Source organism: Martes martes (genome assembly GCF_963455335.1).
Source record: "Martes martes genome assembly, chromosome: 10".
Classification (NCBI taxonomy): Eukaryota; Metazoa; Chordata; class Mammalia; order Carnivora; family Mustelidae; genus Martes; species Martes martes.
Window position 1 is genome coordinate 21508668 of NC_137898.1, and position 8872 is coordinate 21517539.

General features: G+C 43.1%; 1 protein-coding gene across 1 annotated transcript in view; it reads right to left on the minus strand.

Moving 5' to 3' along the window:
• The window catches only part of EXT2 (exostosin glycosyltransferase 2), a 139511-nt gene extending 133012 nt beyond the window's left edge, over positions 1-6499 (minus strand). The window contains exon 1 of the mRNA XM_080817786.1: positions 6308-6499. The gene's annotated coding sequence lies outside the window, so the exon portion shown is untranslated. The remainder of the gene's footprint in view (positions 1-6307) is intronic.
• Positions 6500-8872: the final 2373 nt, after the last annotated feature.

Here is an 8872-nt window from a genome sequence, read left to right on the forward strand (position 1 = left end):
AGGAGGTCCCCATGACCCTTTCAAAGGCTCTGAACCATTTTCATAACAACACGGACAGGATTTTTTTCACTTTCATTTTCGAGGCCATGTGATGCATGTTACTGCAAAGACTGACTGCAGAAGTAGATAAGGGAATCCAGCTGTCTTCTGATAAGTTTTTCCTAATGTAATGAAAGATATCAATTCACAGATTCAAGATGCTCACGTCCAAGCAGAATATATACCAAAAAACAAACAAAACAAAACAAAACAAAAAAACACCTAGATATGTAAAAGTAAAACAATTTAAAAGAAAGCTAAAGAAAAATGTTAAAAGCAGCCACAGGGGAGAAAAATCTATCCAAGGTCAATTAAAAAATTACACATAACAGGCAAAATTATAAAATAGAAGAGAGCTCTCTATGACATCTGGGCAGACAATCATTTCTAAAACAAAATACCAGAAATGGAAACCACAAAAAGGTAAAATGATAAATTCTGTTCATCAAAAAACACGATACAGAAGTAAAAAGACAATCGATAAGCTAGATAGACCTGCAATCCGTGTAATCAGCAAGGACTAACAACACAAATAAAGACTGCCTCCAAAACAACAAAAACAGACAAAGAGCAACGAAACAAACAAAAAAGAGAAAACCGGACAGAAGACTTAAATATGAATTTCACAGTCAAGGACATAAAATCGGCAGAGCAACATCTGAAAACAACATTTAGGCTCATCAATGCTCAGTCAACATGTAACCACAATGAGACCCCGTCTAGCCGCCCGCACAAGAAAACGGACAAGTCTGACACCACCCGGTGTGGGCAGGACCGGGAGCCACTGGCCTCCGCTGGTAGGAGTCCCCAGTGGTCAGCAGAAGGGCTGGCAAAAGGGCTAATGCCCCTATGTTAGAGTCCCAGGCATCACACTGCACTTCCTACTTGTCATAGTTTGGTCCCCCTGTCCCTCCCGCAAAAAAGAACTAGAGGTAAAGAACTGGAGGTGCAGGGAGTTTCCTTACTTGGGAGGTGATCTCAGACAGCCAGAGTAACCAACAAGGAGAGAAAGACACAGAGCCAGGGACAGCCAGTCAGGAGGGCGACAGGGGCTCTAAGGAATCCTAGGAACTCTTGAAGGACCACAAGAACTGTACCTTGTCCCTCAGAAGGATGAGAGGCTAAGGCGCGGATCTCCCAGCTCCCGCACACTACTGCTCGAGGTGGTCTGGTGCTGCCATCAGCTCATACTCTGTGTCAACAACCCTCAAAGGTCGGATCTTATCCTGCCCCCGATGTGCAGTTAGTCTGATAAAGAGCGGCTGCTGCTGAGGAAGGACTGGGTGAACGCCTGCTTGTACTTGAAGGGATGTTGCAAAGTCCTCTTCAGAGAGACGCAGCCTCCCTCTCAATCCATGGGATACGGGTCTGAGCTCCGCTGTCAAAACTGGGGATGAAGCGTGATTCTTCCATTGCAACAGCTGACATCAGCCTTCCACTTGCCCACCCTTGGTTGGCTGGTTTTTTTCTCCTGGTTACACAAGTCAAGCAATGCCTTAGTTAGGCGCCCCTCTACACTGCCCTTAAGGATACCGTACCCAGTTAACATCCCCATGGATCAACACACCAACTGCAAGTTGGGCTTTACTGGCCATTGTGGGGATCGCATCCACCACGCCGCTGACGGTCAGCACCACCCCAGCTTCCGCTATTTCAGATTCCTCTCACACTCAAGAATACTTGGGAACCCAGCTCCACAATCAGATCTGAAGTTAGTTCTGGCCTATGGGGGATGGCCCACACGGAGCTTCTCAAAGATGCTGGCCTCCAATGGGCATTCCATGTTAATTCCAGAATTAAAGGAGTGAGCCCTCTGGGGAACATGGGCAGGTGTACATCTCTGGCCTTAAATAAGAAATGTATTTCAAATCTGCACCCCCCTATACCTCTGATCCCTTCTGCAACACTCTCCTAAGACAGCTCTGGCATCTCACTCCCTGCAGGCCAGGCACTACTGACATCTCAAGCCAGATCGTCCTTTTCTGTGGGGAGCCAGAAAGAACCCCCAGTTCTGACAATCAAAACTACATCCAGACATTGCCAAATATCCCCCGGGGAGGCAAAATCACCCCTACCTGAGAACCAGTGGTAGAGACCATGGCCATGTCTGAGTTCCAAGGAATCTGTCCAGCAGCGTACTAGGACTGGCTCAAGCTGCTCTTGCAAGATCATTACATCCCGAACCCTGAGTGAATGGTCCCAAAGCGACACGGCCTCTCCCAAACAGCTTCATGGGCCACCACTACCCCACTCTTCACCCACCACCCTCCAGAGTCACTCGCACACGTGTGCCCCCAGCTCCTGCTGGTTCCCGGGAGCCAGGTCCTGTGACTTTTCCCGTATGAAAGCTCTTTGTCCGGGAGCAGGGACTGTATGTCCCTATTTGGCAAAGGGGAGGAGGGCACAGATTTTTTTTTTTTTTTTTTTTTTTTGAGGGCGCAGATCTTAAGAGGGTAAGTCCCATCCTGCAAGGCAACAGCCTAGGGCAAGGTCTCTGCACCGGGTCCAGGAAAGGAGAGCCAGATACTTCTGCTGGCCCCGGGGAGCTAAGGAAACCTGGGAGTTCAGAGTTCTCTGTGCTTCCACCAAACACCTCCAGCTCAGGTCTCACCCCCGACTTTGCTATAGCAGAGGCCACCTGCCAAGGCTGTGCATTCAGCCTCCTCGGCAGTTCTGCCATAACTATGATTACATTCTGGGCCTGATTTTCAGCAGCCCGGCCTCTGGCCGTAGGAGATGCTGGCACAGAGCCTTCTGTTACTCACAGTGTGTCCTGGGTTGACAGCTGGCTGATCTGAGCATGACCTTACCTCAAGGCTGGAAGAGAGCTGACAAGAGACAGCCAGCTCCATCTGCCTTACCACTACCATTGTCCACATCCTGCCCACGTGCTAGAGCTCTAGCTTTCCCCTGCACCTGAATCACATCCCACCCACCGCTGGCGAGAGTCGTTCAGCCGGGATGCTGGAGAGTACCAGGGGTCATCGACAGCCGCGGACGGGTCCTTGCTGCCATCTGAGGCTAAGGGAGTCCCGGCCTACAAAACTATTCTCAGGGTCGGCTTTCTAGAGCCACTTCTAGTACCAGCTGTCTTAGTTTATGTGCTACCAAACCAAGAAAAAAGCCACTGGAAAGCAGGGAGCTTGCAGAAGGTGAGTCCAGAGAGCCAGAGTGAGGGACGAAGAAGAGGAGTCAGGGAAGAATGGAAAACCATGACCAAGCTGGGGAATGCGGCTCAGTCCTCTGCAGAACTAAGGAGAACACACCGCAGAACTGTCCCTTTGAAGGCTAGGGAACAACGGCATCCGTGCACTGAAGGCCATCCCCTACTGGTTGAGGGCCATCCCAGATGCAAACTCCCATTTCTGAGATATGCCTACACAGACTAAGCAAGCTCCCGTGAGTATTTGCCAAAGAGCTGAGAGATATGGTGAGAACATGAGGTGAAGTAAAACTACTTAAAAATGAGGGGAGAGACACCTGGGTGGCTCAGTTGGTGGAACGTCCAACTCTTGGTTTCAGCTCAGGTCGTGAGCTCACGGCTATAGGGCTCTGCACTCAGTGGGAAGTCTGCCTGGGATTCTCTCTCCCTCTCCCTCGGCGCCTTCCCACTGCTCGCACTCTCTCTTCCTCTCTCTCTCATAAATCTTTAAAAAAAAAAAAAAATCTTAAAAAAAAAAAAAGAGGGGAAGAGCCTTCAATGAAAAAGGAAAGCAAAGGATGAGAGATGAGGGGGAAAAGCCCCTTACTGAATGGTGCTTTAGAGATAAAGAACCTTCTTGGTGAGCATCCTCGAACCTTTCACATACCTCAGCCCAACATCTGCTGTGTTACATTATTAAGTATTTGCAAATCTGTCTCTTCTACTGGGTGTCATGTTTTTGGAGTCAATTTCCACACACTGAAGCACAGAAAGATGTATATCTCCAAAACCATTATCCAAGAAAACAGGTCATAATCTTCCCATCCAAAGACGACACTCGCCGATCCAAAGGGGCCTGTGCACCCCAATGTTTATAGCAGCGATGTCCACAATAGCCAAACTATGGGAAGAGCCCAGATGTCCATCAACAGATGAATGGATAAAGAAGATGTGATACACACACACACACACACACACACACACACACACAATGGAGTATTATGCAGCCATCAAAAAAGAATGAAATCTTGCCATTTGCAATGACATCAAGGAACTAGAGGCTATTATGCAAAATGAAATAAGAAAATCAGAGAAAAACAATTTATTATATGATCTCACTGATCTGAGGAATTTGAGAAACAAGACAGAGGATCATAGGGGAAGGGAGGGAAAAATGAAACAAGGTAAAACAGAGAGGAAGACAAACCATAGAAGACTCTTGATCTCAGGAAACAAACTTAAGGACTGCTGGAGTGGAGAGGGGGTGGGAAGGATGGGATGGCTGGGTGATGGACACTGAGGAGGGTATGTGCTATGGTGAGTGCTGTGAATTGTGTAAGACTGATGAATCACAGACCTGTACCCCTGAAACAAATAATACATTATATATTAAAAAACAAAAAAAAACAACAAAAAAAAACAAAGCAGACACTCGTGCTACCACCACCATATTCAAAGGCCCTGACAGTGAGCTTCTTGGAAGAGAACTGTAAGGAGTCTTCTACTAATTACCATTCCGCATAACACCATAACCTATATGAAACAAGAATTTCACAGCAAAGCCCTACAAACTTAACCCTGAAACACATCAAACCTGTCCCTGCAAAACACTGGAATCATCTGGCTAGCTGTCAAACACTGAGTCACTGGAAAAATCTTTTAACTCCTCTCTACCGTCAGGATGAGACACATTTTCTGTTCCTCGAGTTATTTATTCCAAAAATGTGCCTGAAAAACCTCTCCTCGGTGCTCCTGGCTATATCCGATCCATTTAGTCCCATGCTTTGAGTCACAATCTCGTCTTAACCTTTTTAGAAAAGCCCTCACAACTGAATTCCTAGGGTCGTTCCAATACTGGAACTTAACCCCACCATGCCTGAAAATGAGGGAACCAAATATTAGCAAAAGCCAGAAGATCCGTGATTCAGCGCCTCACCTGATAGGGTTCTTTATAATTAAAGTTATATGCGGGCTAACGATCCCTAAAAATGTTTTCCAATGGGAAAAGATAAAGCATTTCTTTGATTGTGGGAATTACACTATAACTAATTAGTAAGCTGTACTGAGGACTTACTACAGGCATCTGTTTTAAGCACTCTGTGTTAACTTATTCAACCTTTTAACAGTGCCACGGGACAAGCTATTATCCTCATTCTCCAGACAGGGTAAGAGCAAGGGGAAGGCTAAGTAACTTGCACAATGTTACAAAACTAGAAAATGTCAAGGCTAGGATTTGGAGGATGGCAATCTGACTCTGGAGCCTGTCCTACTAACCTCCAAGCGTCCCCCCAATTACCTATAAAAGCGTAAACTAGATTGAGCTTTTTCACTCCTCAATTAGCAAAGGCAACATAACTTGAGGGACCCAAATCTATCCATTCATACCAGACCATGCAAACAAGACACTTAAGTCAGCGGAAGTGAGGAATGCTGGAAACTGAGTCATATATTACCACGAAGAGCCTTTGAGCCCTGAAATTTACAAACCAGTCCAGTGCAAGTCCTTAGAGCGCTCAACTGCCTTCGAAGAATTAAAATGGACATATTTCTATTTCAAGGCATCTTCAGACCAGCAGTAAGTCAAGGACCCTTCTCTAGAGTAGCAGTTCCCAGTAAGTTACACCCAGCAATCATCTGAGTCTCAAAACTGGTCTGGTCTGGTAAATGACTCTAAGCTTTGAATCAATGCCCAAAGCCAGGGCACCTTCCCCTGGCCACCTTCCCCACCCAGCCTTTTCTCCGCGCTGGGGGCCCGGGGCCCCAAGCCCTGCCCTGACATCCTGCAACGCACGGGCTGCCACAGGCCACCGGCAGCGGGGAGGCAGAGGTCCCGGAGCAGGGTGGGCCCTGCGGGAAAGGCAGCTGCGGGGTCCCGGGAGAGGAAAGGAGTGGGCGGGGGTGGGCGGAGGCGTGGGCAAGGGAGACAGGTGGGCAGCAAAGCGCGGGGCAGGCCAGGGGACCAGTCGGTGCGGACAACCAAGCGCTCCCACAGCGGGAGACGTCGCGAGCGGCCCCGGCGGGGATGGGGTCGCCCCTCGCCGTCCTCAGGCCTCCGCGCGGCCCGCGCTTCCCGGCGGCCGGGCCGACTCCGCCGCGGTCCCGGAGGCCCTTCCTCGCCGCGCTTACCTCGGCCACGGTTGCCTCCCGCTCGGCCCCGCGCTCGGTCACCGGGGCATGCCGCAGGGCGCGGGCCACGGCCGCCCGGGAGGGATCGCGCCGACTCGCCGGCCGCCACCCCAGGCGCCGGGTCTACGCGAGACTGCCGAGAGGCCGGGGCCAGCGACCGGGCTCGGCGGCGTCTGACACCGAGCGCACTGCGCATGCGGGAGCGGCGGGGCCCGCGCCCCCTGCTGGACAGGAGGAGTCAGGGCACCACGTAAGGTTTCTCCCAGGCAGGCGCGCGAAGCTCAGGCTGCATCCTGAAACTCAGCGCAAACGAGACCCGCAGCCTCCTTCAGAATTAAAGAACCTTTAGGTCCAAATAGGGAGGCAACATGCTTCACTTACGAAGCTCACACAAATGCAGACGTTTTATGACAGTGAGCAGTGGTGAGCGTGCGGCGTTCCTGGAGGGCAGTTTGGCTACAGCCATCAAATGTGAAACGCCCTCAACCTTCCCCCACCAAGACGTTTAAACTCCCAAGGAGTGTAGCCTACGGATATTCTCCACAGCGTTTACCAAAAATACTCATTACAGCGTTGTTCCAAATGATAGCTAAAAACTGGAAACAAGCAAAACAAAATGTGGAAAAATTTATAATAATCAAAATAAATTATGACTAAAGTGGAATCACGTGAGAATGCATATCTATGTCGGTATGGAAATATCTCGAAAGTGTGCGAATATGGAAGCATGCTCTAACTGAGTCAGTATGGTCCCTTTTCCATAAACTCATGTATAAGCGGAAACTGGAGAGAGAAAATATACATGCAGAAGTTTACCTTCAAGCGTATGTGTAGTGTTCTTTTCTGGAGGGAATCCAAGAAGCAATGAACAGTTTTGGAGGAATAACGGTGGAGATAGATATGGGGGAGAGAGATTTTTGTATTTTGTTTCTTTCTGTACTATTTATGACCTAGCCTTACACATGCATAGTAAAGCCCCTGTCATAAGGCATAAGTGGAGCTAAAAATTTCAATCAAAAATGCAGAATGCTGGAATTGGGAGGTTGATGAGAAGACCGCAAAGAGCCTGAACGGTTTTCAGGTAACTCTCTGCGGAAGCCAAATCCGTTCCGGGCCCAGCTATCCCGTAGCGCCATCTGGTGGAAGTTGTCGCTTACAGCTTAAATAATGGGAGTGATTTTGTGTTTGGGAACTGGCGCTTCCCTCAGCAAGTGATTCAAAGAAAATTCTTGTGAGTTAATGCCTGCTTGCTACTGATCTAGGGATATTGGGATGAGAGTATTCTGGAGATGGGAAACCCTCATTTTGCTTCTTCACGTCCAAGAGACCATTGCCCTGCCCTCCAAATCCACATGTCCCTGAAACAATAGGAAATTTACCACACAGACACCCCATTTGATAACTGGACAGATGGAAAGTATTTCGTTGTCTTGTCTCTCTCTTATTTATAGTATTTTATATATTTTACATATATATTTATATTATTATTTATATATAAATATATTATTTATGTATTATTCGTTATTTATATATTATATAAATATTATTTATTATTTATATTTATATATTATTTTATACTTACTTATATATAAATTTATATATTATATGTTATATATTATCATTTATATATAATTTATATGTAAATATATTATTTATGTTATTTATGTACTATTTATATATATTATATATTATATATTATATATAATAAATATAAATATGTTATGTATTATTTATATTATTTATATATTTTTATATATTTATATATTATTTACATATAAATAATATATAAATTATATAAATTATATAATATGTAAATATATATTTTATATAAATGTATATAAATATATAAAATATATTATTTTATATATATTTTATGTGTGATTTTTAAATATTATTTATTTATATAGATATGTTATTTTAATAATATTAATATATTATATATTATATATAAATATATTATATATAATGAATTATATATTATATATAAATATATTATATATAATTCATTATATATTTACATATAAATATATTATTTATTATTTGTTTATATATAAATACATAATTTATATGTAAATATATATTATTATATATATAAATATATATAATATATTATATATTATATTAAATATATTAATTTTACTATATAATATGATATAATATATTTACTATAATGTATAATATATTTATATTTATTTATATTTATATAATAAATATATTTTATTTATAATATATAAATATATTTATATAAGTATATATTTATAATATATTTTATATATATTAAATATATTGATTTATAAATATATGTGAATATATATTTATATATAAATAATATATATTATTATGTATTATATTTATATTTATATATAAATATATAAATATGTATTTATAAATATATATGTTTATATGTAAATATGTATTTATATATAAATAATATATATTTCTAATATATATATAATATAATATTAATATAATATAATATAATATAATATTAATATAAATAATATAAAATAAATATAATTATATATAAATAAGTTTATATTATTTATTATTTTTATATAAATATAT